Source organism: Tenrec ecaudatus, chromosome 16, assembly GCF_050624435.1.
Source record: "Tenrec ecaudatus isolate mTenEca1 chromosome 16, mTenEca1.hap1, whole genome shotgun sequence".
Taxonomy (NCBI): Eukaryota; Metazoa; Chordata; class Mammalia; order Afrosoricida; family Tenrecidae; genus Tenrec; species Tenrec ecaudatus.
In genome coordinates, this window is record NC_134545.1 from 76,444,282 (window position 1) to 76,457,425 (window position 13,144).

The 13,144-nt window shown below is 40.9% G+C and overlaps 1 protein-coding gene across 2 annotated transcripts in view; it reads left to right on the plus strand.

The window, feature by feature from the left end:
* PCGF5 (polycomb group ring finger 5) overlaps window positions 1-13,144 on the plus strand; it is a 170,115-nt gene that overhangs the window by 7,727 nt on the left and 149,244 nt on the right. The window lies entirely within an intron of this gene.

Here is a 13,144-nt window from a genome sequence, read left to right on the forward strand (position 1 = left end):
CTTGTAATGAAACCCCAGCTATGGGGGTTGTCCAGTGAAAAGGGACCCAGCATTACCAAGCATTTGGTACCTTGATACCCCCCTCACAGTGACATGACAGGTTTTGATGTGTTGGGTAGGGAACTGCACATGAAATGAACTGATGAGGAAGTTTCCCTCGGGCACCAATCCCCATGCTTAGGGTACACAGAGCTCGATAGAGTGGGAGATCACACTGTGCCGGGCAGCAACTCATGGGTGGCAGCCCAGGGTGGATCTGTGCTGGTGTGGCTTCCTCATTCTGACAGTGTCCAGAGAGCTGTGTCACTGGGAAAACTGATGTCATCAGTGCAGTCGCCTTATACCCCAGGGGGATGATTGACAGTGCTGTACTTTTTTGTTTATATGGATTTTTGTTTTCCTGCCTTTAGCTTTTTTTTTTTCTCCCACTTTGTTTCTTTGATTGTTTTTTTATTTCCTGGTTGGTTTCTTGCTGGGGTTAATGTCGTTAGCCCCATGGGGTTCAGTTTTATCATAGGAAGACTGCCAGAGTAAATCTTGGTCGTGCGTATTCTATGGACAAGAAGATGGGTTCTGGGCTCCTATTTGACTTTAGCCCCAGTCTATGAGCCATTAGTTCTGATAACATGGCCCTGCTCAATACTTGCCTTCACAAAATGACCACTATAGATAGGGTGCTACATGAAAATGTGGTGAAGAGAGCAGATGCTGCCTGGCTATCAATTGGAATAGCGTCTGGGGTCTTAAAGGCTTATGTTCAAACAAGTACCCATCTAATCAAGAAGTCAACTAAGTCCACATACTTTTTTCTTCATCATATTTGAACTTTGTTATTGGCACCTTTGGATCACACAAGCTGGTTTACTGAAAGAAGTACACAGTTTGTGTGATCCAAAGATGACAATAACAAAATTCAAATATGAAGGAAAAAGTATCGGAGCTAAAATTGTGGATGCCTATGGAGGACAGTGGGAACTCAAAACCCATCTGCAGTGTGTCTAGTCAGATTAAGCCACTGGAAGATCTCCTTTAGCCCCAGGCAAAGGTCTGGAACAGCCTTACTATCAAACATAGATCACTGTCATCCTGATGAGACTGGGTCAAACTTGACACCCTTGGTTTGTTAACCTCCCTCTAAACCCAACCTGAATTTGTTCTAGGTGCAAGGGTCTCTTGCTTGTTCCATGACAAAAAATTCCTTCCCTGGCTTTTTTTTTCTTTTAAAAATCATTTTATTGGGAGCTCTTACAACTCTTATCACAATCCATACATACATCTATTTTGTCAGGCACATTTGTACATTTGTTGCCATCATCATTCTCAAAACATTTGCTTTCTACTTGAGCCCTTGGTATCAGCTCCTCATTTCCACCCCACCCTTCCTATCCCATCTCCCTCACGAACCCTTGAAAAATTTAAAAATTATTATTCTTTTGTCATGTCTTACCCTGTCCAATGTCTCCCTTCATCCTCTTTTCTGTTGTCTGTCCCCCAGGATGGGGGTTATATGTAGATCCTTGTGACCGGTTCCCCCTTTCTTTTTATTTATTTATCTACCTATCTATTTATTTTCCCCCTTTCTATTTTCCACCTTTCCCTTCCCCTCCTTATATCGCTAGTCTCATTATTGGTCCTGAGGGGTTTATCTCTCCTGGATTCCCTGTGTTTCCAGTTCCTATCTGTACCAGTATATATCCTCCAATCTAGCTGGGTTTGTAAGGTAGAATTGGGGTCATGATAGTAGGTGGGGAGGAACCCGCATTAATGAACTAGAGGAAAGTTGTGTGTTAATTGTTGCTATACTGCACCCTGACTTCTCACCAGCGACCCTTCTGTAAAGGGATGTCCAGTTGCCTACATATGGACTTTGGGTCCCCAATCCACACTCCCCCTCATTCACAATGATGTACTTTTTTGTTGTTGTTGTTGTTCTTTGATGCCTGATACCTGATCCCATTGACACCTCATGATTACACAGGCTGGTGTGCCTCCTCCATGTGGGCTTTCCAGCTAGATGGCCCTTTTTCATCTTCAAGCCTTTAAGACCCCAGACACTCTATCGTTTGATAGCCAGGCACCATCAGCTTTCTTCTCATTTGCTTATGCATCCACTTTGTCTTTGGGGATCCTGTCAGGAAGGTGAGCATCATGGAATGCCAGTTTAATAGAACAAAGTGTTCTTGCATTAAAGGAGTACTTGAGTAAAGGCCCAATGTCCATCTGCTACCTTAATACTAAACCTATAAATACCCCATCATATATAAATATATTTACATTTGTACATGCCTGTATTTAGACCTCTACAAATGCCCGTTGCCTCCTAGTTTTTTCTCTATTTCCTTTTCCTTTCCTCTTGTCCCACTCTCAAGTTCAGCCTTCATTTGGTTTTCAGTATTTCCTCTCGGTTACATTGCCTTTGATCAAGCCCTACCAGACCTCCTACACCCTCCTCACCATGGATTTTGGATCACTGGGTTTGGTAACAACCACTCCTTCCTCCCCGCCTTCCCTGGGTTTTTAAATATTGATGGAAGTCTTTTCTTTCTTGCCCATTGTTGATATTTTTATCTTTATATTATTATTGTTTTATCCTTACCACCTCATTTAATTTTTGTTCTTTATTGTTTCTGTTGGGATTACCAGTTTATGAAGCACAGAAGGAGTGGATGCAAAGATTTGTATGGGGATGTAGGGTATGGGAGGGGGTGAGATGGAGAGGTGAGGGGATTTTGGAGTAAACAGTGAAGGTGTACAAATGAGCTTTACACAATTGATGTATGTATGGATTGCAATACGAGTTGTATGAGCTCCTAATAAAATGATTTTTCAAAAAAATCAGTGAAGGCAGGAGGTGGAGGGAGCACTAGAACTGAATGTGGTTACTCAACTAATGTAAATGTGATTTAATCATGGGGCAGAGGAAGAAAGTGTTCTGAAATTGATTGTGATAATGACTGTACAATCTTTCTTGATGTGATTGAACAATTGAATTGTATGATGTGGAATATGGACCAATAAAACTGGGGAGGGGGAGATTATATGTGAATTGTTTAATGTAAAACTGAGACCTGCAATGTCAACTTTTACCTGATAATAAAAAAATTAAAACAAAAACAAAAATTACTATACCTTGGGTCAGGCACATTTTAGTCTTCAAAGTGACATTTTTGCTCTTTAACACTTTAAAGAGGGACTTTGCAGAATTTTTTCCCAATGAAACGCATCATTTAATTTCTTGTTGGCTGCTTCCATGGGTATTGATTGTGGATTAAAGTAAAATTAAATCCTTGACAAATTCAAGTTTTCCTCGGTTTATCGTGACATTTTTTATTGGTTGAGTTATAAGGATGTTTGTTTTCTTTACATTGAGTTGTAAAACCTACTGCAGGCTGTAGTCTTTGAACTTCACCAGTAAGTGCTGTAAGACATGTTCGGCAAGGAAGGCTGCGTCATCTGTTCATGAGCCATTTCCTGTCTTGAGGCTGTGTTCTTTTTCATTTATCTTGGCTTCTTGAATTACTTGCTCAGCATATAGATTGAATAAGTATGATGAAAGGACATAACCCTGGCATACACCTTTCTTGATTTTAAGCCATTTAAGTGTTCCCTCATTTTATTCAAGCAAAACCCCTTAGTCTGTGGCTATACAGATGCTACATCTTACTGCCATCAAGTTGATGCTGATTTGTAGGCACCCTAACGGCCAGACTGGAGTGGCCCCTCTTGGTTTCTGAGGCTGTGAATCTTTATGAAAGTAGAAAGCCTCATCTTGCTGTTGGTGGGGTTGATCTGCTGATCTTATGGCCAGCAGCCCAAATCCACTAAGCCACCAGAGTTCCTAGTCCCGGGAACTCAGTCAAATCAAACTCACTGCCACTGTGATCTTATAGGACAGGGCAGAACTGTCCCTGGGGGTTCGAGATGCTAACTCTTTATGGTAATAGAAAGCCCATCTTTATCTAGCACGGTGGTTCTCAACCTGTGGGTGGAGACCGCTTTAGGGGTTGAATGACCCTTTCACAGTGGCCGCCTGATTCATAACAGTACAAAAATTACAGTGATGAAGTAGCAACAGAACTAATTTTATGGTTGGGGGGGTCACTCCAACACAAGGAACTGTGTTAAAGGGTGGCAGCATTAGGAAGGTTGAGAACCACTGATCTTGCTGGTGGTTTCAAACTGCTGACCTTGCTGTTAGCAGCTGAAATAGGTCCTTATTGCCACTGAAATATGCCCATGGGGTGGGGGGTAGGGGTATAATCTTGCCAAACCTCCATTTTATCAACTGGAGAATTGGTGCTTGGGATGTGGTCAGGAAAGTTAGATGTCTCTAAGATCTTATTCAACTCTAGTTTTAGGAACCAGTAGAAAATGTGTGTTTCTCCTGCTGTTTTGTTTAAATAAAATCATTAATATAACTTTGGTTTAACAAAAGGAACTGCAAAATGATGAGTTTCAAGGTCTTCCTAAAACTTTGGAAATTTTAATGATATTAAGTACCCATTTATTCCTTCACGTGCTATATCGTGGTTACAGAGTTAACTTAAATGTTTCAACCTGTGGTTCACTTTCCTTTATACAAAATATTGTGAGAAGTATAAAGGATACTTACTGCCCTAATAATTAAAATACTCAAATGCTAGTCAAAAAGTCAGTGGTTTGAATCCATGGAGTGGGGTGGGAGATGGGGGAGACCTGTTGATTTCCTCTCTTAAAGATTACAGCCTAGGAAATTCTATAGAGTTACATTGTGTCCCTGTGAGTCAGAATCAACTCAGTGGCACACAACAATAGCAAAAGGAGTGTACGGATTAACCAGACAAAGACACCCTTTCTTTGAGAGGTTTAAAAACCAGGTTGGGAGCTTAAGGTAGCTAACCAAAAGCTATTTTATGTGGAGAACTCTGTCAGAGAGGAATATAGAAAAATGCTCCATGAATTCAAAGAAGAAAAACACTATGTCTAGCCAGGATGAAAAAAAAGAGAGAGAGAAAGACCTTAATTAGAGTTCTGAATGCAGCCTTAAAGAATTGGTAAGACTTCCGCTGGTAGATATGTGGAGTCTAGTTTACACTAATACCTGAAGGATGGAATTCACTTGAGGATGGAGGGCAGCATAGTTAGGCTGAGGTGCCTGGAGGCAGTGTAGTGGGAGAGAAGGCTGCATGGGAAGGGTAGGGACATGTGAAGTGTCTTGATCATCACATTACCGACACTAGGATTTATTTAGTAGGAAACCATCAAAGATCTCTTAGACTGAGAAATGATGTGATCAGATGTATGTTTTAAGAAGATTGATCTGCATCAGAGGAACCAAGAGTAGTCGCAGTCAGGAAGCTGTTAAATAAAATACTCTCCTGAAGAGAAGCAAAGATGCTTAAATTAGGGAGGGGGCAGGAGGCCGAGTGAGACACTGCAGAAGTAGGTGCAACAGGACTCAATGGCTAATTGGGTGTGAGAACTGAGAAATCAAAGATGACAGCCATGTAAATTAGTTGATGGCAGGAATGGAAAATAGTGATCAGGAAGAGCAACTACTAAAGCACCTGCCAATAGTATACAATCAAGTTTTTCTCAAGACATAAAAGAAGTTATAAATTAAAAAACTCTAAGATAAGAAAAGAAACAACTCAAAAAGTGAACCAAATATCTGAAGTGACATTCTTCTCTAAAGAAGAAATGCACAGCTGACAAATAAGGCTATGCAAAGATGTTAAAACTTATATATATATTTATGTATTGAATTGCATGCCCCTTCGTCCCCATACACACACACACACACACATACCTCCTTAATTAAATTGATTCACACACACACACACAAGGCATGTCAAAGTCTTAATCCATGTGGAAAGGCATCATGTTTAGTACAGGATAAAGAAAATGAGGACGATCCTCAACAAAACGGGCTCAGCCATAGTAAGGGTTGTGCACATGGCACAGGACTAGGCAGTGTCTGCTGCTCGTGTGCATATGAATTGCAATCAACTCACCACCAGCTAGCAAACAACAGCAGCAGAAGCGATGACACAGATGAAAAATCACCCATGGATGTAACATAGAGGGAAAAGGGGGAGATAAATAAAGCCAAGGACAAATCCGGATGTGTAGAGAAAGCTGGAAGCTGGGGGGGCCTGTAGCAGCATCTGAAATGGAATAGTTATCTGCAGCTAAAAAGGGAACAGCACAGCATTTGATTTGCTGGAAGGAAATCGGGAGGCAGGAGTAAAGCTGGGAGGTGAAGGAGCGGGGGGAAAGGTGGGGCATGCGAATCTGAGTGAAAGGGAATGAGGGGTTGGTAGTTTGATGACAGGCCTTAGCATTAGCCTCGAGGGAGAACAGTCATCCCCCTCTTAGAGCATTTTCCTGCGGCGACTAGAAAACTGGTGTCATTCTCACTGAATTTGCCAACTCCATATGGATCCTGGTTTGAGTGGGAGGCAAGTGAAAGTAGAGTGTTGATGGACTGGGCGAATGAGCAGGTGATGTGAGACTGGTATGTGTGGTGGCTAGGTCGACAAGCACAAAACAGGGAGAAATGGAATTGCGGATGGAAATCCTGAGGCTGGTAGTGAAGGGAAGGGCGAGGAACTTTCAGGCTATCAGATCATTATGTCGAATGGGTTCTGAGGGCTGATGAGAGTTCAAGTGTGGCTGAGCTTCAGGATGGAGAAATGGCATGGGCATGAGGTAGGTCATTGGTCTTAAGCAACCAAAGGGACAAAGTGGCTGTATATTGTCACTGTGTTTAAAAAACAAACAATGGAATACATTTATTAAAGCCTTCATAGAGTTGGAAAATCCTTAAAGATATGAGTCATTCCTTCATTTATAAACTAAACGAGCTAAAATATTTTCAGGGCTTTCTAGAAGGATCAAGACTTGTCCCAAACCACAGGTTATGATGACAGAGCTGGTTCTGGAAAGAACTCCCAAATCACTGAATCTTCATTGTCCTCTAGGGTAGGAGAAGTAATAAAAGTATAAACTGAATGAAATCTTAGAAATCCTCCCCACCAATACAGCTTGCCTACTATTTTTAGAAGACCAGCCTTTGTGCACATAAATCCCCCCAAAGAAAGCTGTGAAATAGAGTGCATGTGCTCTATATTTGAAGTCTGAAAGGAAAGTGATATTGTCTATGAGGAAACTCACAGAAAGCACCACTCCCCCCCCACCAGATTAGAGAGAGAGAGAGAATGAAATATTAGTTTTATTATTATTGAAGGCTAGATCAGAAGACATAGCTTGGTATGAAATCTAAATTGGGTTTGTGAATCCTCTAAACCCCAGTCCAGACTGGAACAACCCTTGTAGGGGGGATGTTTGAAGCTGCAGAACAAAAATACCCAGATTTCTACCTTTCTCTGTCCAGGGAGAAGGAGCTAATCCCTCATGCTGAATATCTTTGATAGAAAAACTATCCATTTGAGAACTGAGAAGCAGGCCTAAGGTTACCACCCACCAACCATCTAGAGAAGTATGTGTGTAGGGCATAGCAAGAGGCCAGGGGTAGACAGGGAAACTTCAGGATAGGGAAGGGGTGTTCTCCTTGGCATCAGTGTCAATTACTTATAATTTGCTTGACAATTACTCATAATGTGTCTGCATTTGAGTTGAAGTACTCTGAGTCGGTTGATATGTTGCTGAAGGGAATGAAATGGCCATGGACTGAACCTTAATCAATGTCACATGCATAGCAGGTGAGTCTCGGGCTTTATCACTGGGAATTTCAGGAAACTCACTAATGTCAAGACTGATGAGACTACCAGCTATGAGATTCTGTTTTTGAACTTGGAGCTGTGGAAAAGTGAAAAGTTTTTCTCTTCATAAAATGTTTTAGGAAACTCTTAATTAGATTGAGGGTACTTGGGATTTCTCTAGATTCTATCACTCCTTACACGACCTTATTATTTAGCTAAGTGTCTCAGTTTTCTCATCTATCACATGGGAGAATGTGACATCTGTTCTCTCTCTCCTAGGTGTTTGATGTGAAAGCTCTTTGAAAATAAGTGTTGTTTTGCAAATGTAAGATATCACTTTTATAATATAGGATTCAAGGTAAATTGGAAGTTAAAGACAGCCTTTTCTTTTAAACAAAGTGCTTTACATGAAACAGGAGTGGGCATTGACATTTAGGAGAACAATGGTATAAACCCTCAGGTAAGTTGTGTTCCTTCTCTTTATCCAAATCGATGTGTAATCCTGGCCAAGGCAGTGTGTTTTATGACGAATGTAATGATTTCTACTTTTTCATCTGGTAGAAAAGAATGAGACAAAACCACACTTGACATCCTGTAGCCACACCAGGGAAAGGAAGAGCAAGCTCCATATCAGCATCAGCCAAGGCTGATTGCTGTGAGACTGAGATTAGACATGTCTCATCCCACCCATTCTGAGAACTGTCTATCCCACGGCACCCTCTACTTTCCTGCTGGGTTCAGCAATTGGTTGCAGTGGCCACACAGACAGAACTCATGACCACGTGACTCATTAAGGAAGTTAGCAAGTTACAAATCCTCAAGATACCATTGTTCAGACAGGACAGCTTCTTTTGAGCCATGCCCACAGAGAGGCCTCTCTGCCACATGGCCCACTGAGCTTTGCTCTGCTCATGCAATGTTACAAAGCTCTTTTAAGGTGACAATAAGTGCCCAGGTTGGTATGCTACCCTGCCATAAGTCTCAGCTTGAAAGTACTCAGCTCTAGCTCCGGGGGTCATCAAACAATTAAGTACCTGGAGAAATCCCACTCCACAAGTCAGCCTCTTGGCTGAAAACAGCTTTCCTTGCTGTGGGGGCTGTGAAACCCCCCATTCTCTCTCTGCTCTGGCTCTTAGTTCTGCTGCTGAGACTCCTCCGCTGCTTCTCTGGGGTTAAAGTTGTCTCCTGGATCAAGGACGCTCAGTGAACAGGGACTTCAAGGTCCAAGTGTTTTTCTCTTTTGCTGGTGGGAAATCCACACTTCCTGCTTCTGAGAAGGCTCCTTTTATAACCGGAAGGGTAGCAATTAAAGTGACCTCTGTTAGAAGTCACTCAAAGTTTAACCATTTTATCCTACTAATTTCTTACTTCACCTTCTTACCTAGAACCAGGAAAACTGTCGTCTGCTGCAAGTTGGCAGAGAATATGGGTAGAAGACTCATATTAAATAATTCACTCCACTTCAAATCTAGTTATCTTTCTTTAAAAGAAAAAAACAAATACTATTATACAATGTAGCACATAGAGAAGACTTTTGAAATGTAAACATACAGATTAATGACTTATTATAAAGTGAATATTATAAAGTGGATATCCATTTAACTGTGACCAAGCTCGAGAAATAGAATGACCTGAATTTTCTTTTTAATGAACTCATAAGGCATAATACAAGGCAATTAAAAATATTAGCAAGGTAAATATTTCTTGAGGTGGAATTGGATCACAGGTGCAACATTAGGATTTTACTCAGATATGATTTCACTCCCACTAGGATGGCAGAGATTAAAAAAGAAAATAGCAAATGTTGGTGAGGATGTGGGGACAATGAAACCCTTGCTCACACCGTTGGTAGGAATCTAAGATGACACTGCTGGTGTGGAGACCAGTGTGGCAGGTCCTCACCAAACGACATGTAAAACCACCATGTTGTTAGCTGCCCTCAAGGCAGTTCTGACTGCTAGTGACCGCAGGCAGGACCGCAGCAAACACTGCCCGATCCAGTGCCATCCTCACAATTGTTCTTAAGTTCCAGGTCATTGTTGCAGCCACAGTGCCAATCCATCTTGTCAAGGATCTTCCTCTTTTTGTTGCCCTTCTATTTTACTGAGCGTGATGTCCTTTTCCAGGGACTGGTCTCTCCTGATAGCATGTCCAAGGGATGAGATGAAATCCTTGCCTCTAATGAGCATTCTGGCTGTACTTTCAAGGCAGATCTGTTTGCTTTCTTAGAAAACCATAGTACTTTCAATATTCTTTGTCAAACCATAATTAAAATGCATCGATTCTTCTTTGGTCTTCCTTCTTCAGTGTCCAACTTTTACATCCATATGAGGTGACTGAAAGGTCAGGTGCACTTACATCCTCAAACTAACTACTTTTGATCTGGCAATTTTACTCTTGGGCATATGACCCAAAGACTTGAAAACAGAGACTTTCACAACTGTTTATTTCAGCACTATGCACAATAACCAGAAAGTGGAAGCAGCTTAAATGCCCATCAACAGAAGAATGGAAAAGCAAAAGGTGGTGTGTACAAGAAGGGAGTACTTAGTAGGAGAAATCAAGTTTTGAAACATGCTACAATATGAATATAGATGGAGCAGAAAGACATTATGCTGAATAAAACCAGTCAATCAGTACGAGACAAATATTGTATGCCCTCATTATAAAAAGAAAAGAAAAGGCAAGTGCATAGAAAGCAAAGTTTGTCAGGGTTGCAATGGTTGGGAAGGAGGAAGAAGGGCCATTGACTGTGACAGAAATACCGCTTGAATTAAGGGTAGGGCTGCAACAGCTGATTATTGTAGTTGTCGGTACGTTGTACAGCTATAAAAAGTTGAGTTGGAACAAGTTGTGTGACAGATATATTGAAAACAGCGGTGGGTGGGAGGGGAGAGTCACTGCTAAGTCTGCTGGTTTATATCCCAAAACTTCACAGGTTTATTTTCTTGATTTGGAGGTTTAGAATCATGATTACAAGGGACACCCCTGGTTAATTGGCCAAATAGCATGTGTAGTACTTTTTTCCTACCACCTAGTAGGTTGTGCAGTACCTGATATCTTAAATGTGTACGCAGCCATCCAAGGCACAACCTGTGGTCTGTAGTAGGTGGAGAACCAGGCATAGAAGGAGAGGATGGAAGATGTGTCTTCTGACCTCCGTAAATGGCTGCTTTCTTTGCTAGAGACTTGGCGAATTGGATGGTACCCAGCTTCCATCACTGAACGTTTTCATCACAGATTCTATAGAAGAATTCTGTTGAAAAGAGGAGAGTTCAGAATCTCATGAACTCTAGTCTTCCTGTAGCCATAATGGTTGTATGAGCTCCTGAAGCTATTGTCCAGACTTCATTTTAAAACCATAAATCCAAAAAGAGGGGGAAAAATCTCTGGAAATCATCTTAAAACCAAATAATAGCTACTAGTAAAAAAAAAGTCTGAGCATTAAGAGTATATAAATTGATAACAGCAACTTGGGATATGAAACAGGAACCTTAGGGAGCAGTGAATGTACGTCAGTGGAGGAGGAAGGACTCAGAACAGGAGCGCGAGAATGGTGGCACAGTTCTAACAGTGTAACCAACATCATTAGGTGGTGCTTGTAGAAACGGCTAAATTGCTGTGTTTAGTCTCAGCGAAGTGGGAAGCAGGGAAAGGGGGAACCGATAGCAAGGATGACTGTATGACTCCACTTGAGGGGACCGAACAGCAGAATTGTAGGTGAAGGGATACATTGGATGGTGTGAGGTAAGTGTATATGTGTGTGTATTATATATAATGTAACAATGGGGTTCCTGTGGAGGTGAGTGAGGTGGGGGAGGGAGGGGCTAAAGGGGAGCTGATATCAAAGAGTTCAAGATGAAAGAAAATGTTTTGAAAATGATGGTGGCAGCAAATGTATAATTATGCTTGATTTAATTGAATTTTGAATTGTTATAATATCTGTAAGAGCTCACAATGACATTAATTTTTTAAATCCACCTGAAATTAATATGTAAAGAGATGAGAAGACATTGTATCCATCAAACAAGAATAGGTCCTATAAAAGTACTTAAAAAGTAAGAAATGATCTTAGAAATTAAAAAACAAAAATCGCAAAACAAAAACAAGATTCATTGGAAGGACCAGAAGAGACAAGGCTGTCTCACAGAGTAAAAATTAAAAAACAAAAGTTGGAAAATGAGAGAAGACATAATATTAGATGATTGCTTCAATAGGTATAAAATCATACAAGTAAGAGTTCCAAAAGAAGACTACAGAGAAAAGAGGAAGAGTTGAATTTGCCAAAGAAGTAACGTGCGAAATTTCTCAAATCTGTTGATTTCATCTTATCATGACTGACCACATGTGTACAGAGGAGTTAAGCTCGGTAGGGTTTTCAAGGCTGTAACCAGGCCTGTCTGTTGAGTTGTTTGTGGGTGGGTTTGAACTAGAAGACTACATTCCTAGATTAAAGAGTCCAACAAGTTTCCAGTAAGATGGCGAGAAACAAAACATGAAAAAAATTATAAAAGACATATCCCTGTAAATAAAGCACTGAGGAAAATGGGACTATCCTAAATACTGTCAGACAGTAAACAAATAGACAAAAAACCACAAGTCATGTGCCAAAAGTCTGGGAATTGTAATGACACAAGATTTCGTAATTGCAACACTGGAGTCCAAAGAACAATGTATTTTTACTCCCTTTAGAATTATGAGGACAATTATTTTTATCTAGAATGTCAAGTGTTAATTATCAAATGAATGGTTGAATAAAGATATTTTTAATATATTAAAGGTCCCCAAAGATATTTTCTGTGTATTATTTTACAGGAAGCTACTAAGTAATGTTTTATCTAAAGGTTAGCATAAACTAAGAAAGATTAATATATAGGACTTGGAAAACAGGAAATCTAATACAGGAGAGAGGCAGAAGAAGGCTCAATGATACCAGTAAATAGCAATTCCAAGATGTCAATGGGACAGCAGGTCGCAAAGGAAGCTAGTCCAGATCTGAATAGGAGGCTGGGGACTTCAGGAAGGAGCTGCAGTGTGAAAAACCAAATGGAGAGATAAGCTGATATATATGTATATAAATCATTTATTGGGGGCGCATACAACTCTTATCACAATCCAGACATCCATCCATTGTGTGTCAAGCACATTTTTACATTTGTTGCCCTCACCATTCTCAAAACATTTGCTTTCTACTTGAGCCCTTGATATCAGCTCCTCATTTTCCCGTCCCTCCCCACTCCCCCTCCCTCATGAACCCTTCATAATTTATAAATTAATATTCTTTTGTCATATCTTACACTATCTGATGTCCGCCTTCACCCACTTCTTGCTGTCCGTTCCCCAGGGAGGAGGTTATATGTAGATCCTTGTAATCTGTTCCCCTCTTCTCCCTCACCTTCTCTCCACCCTCCTAGTATCACCATTCTTACCACTGGCCCTGA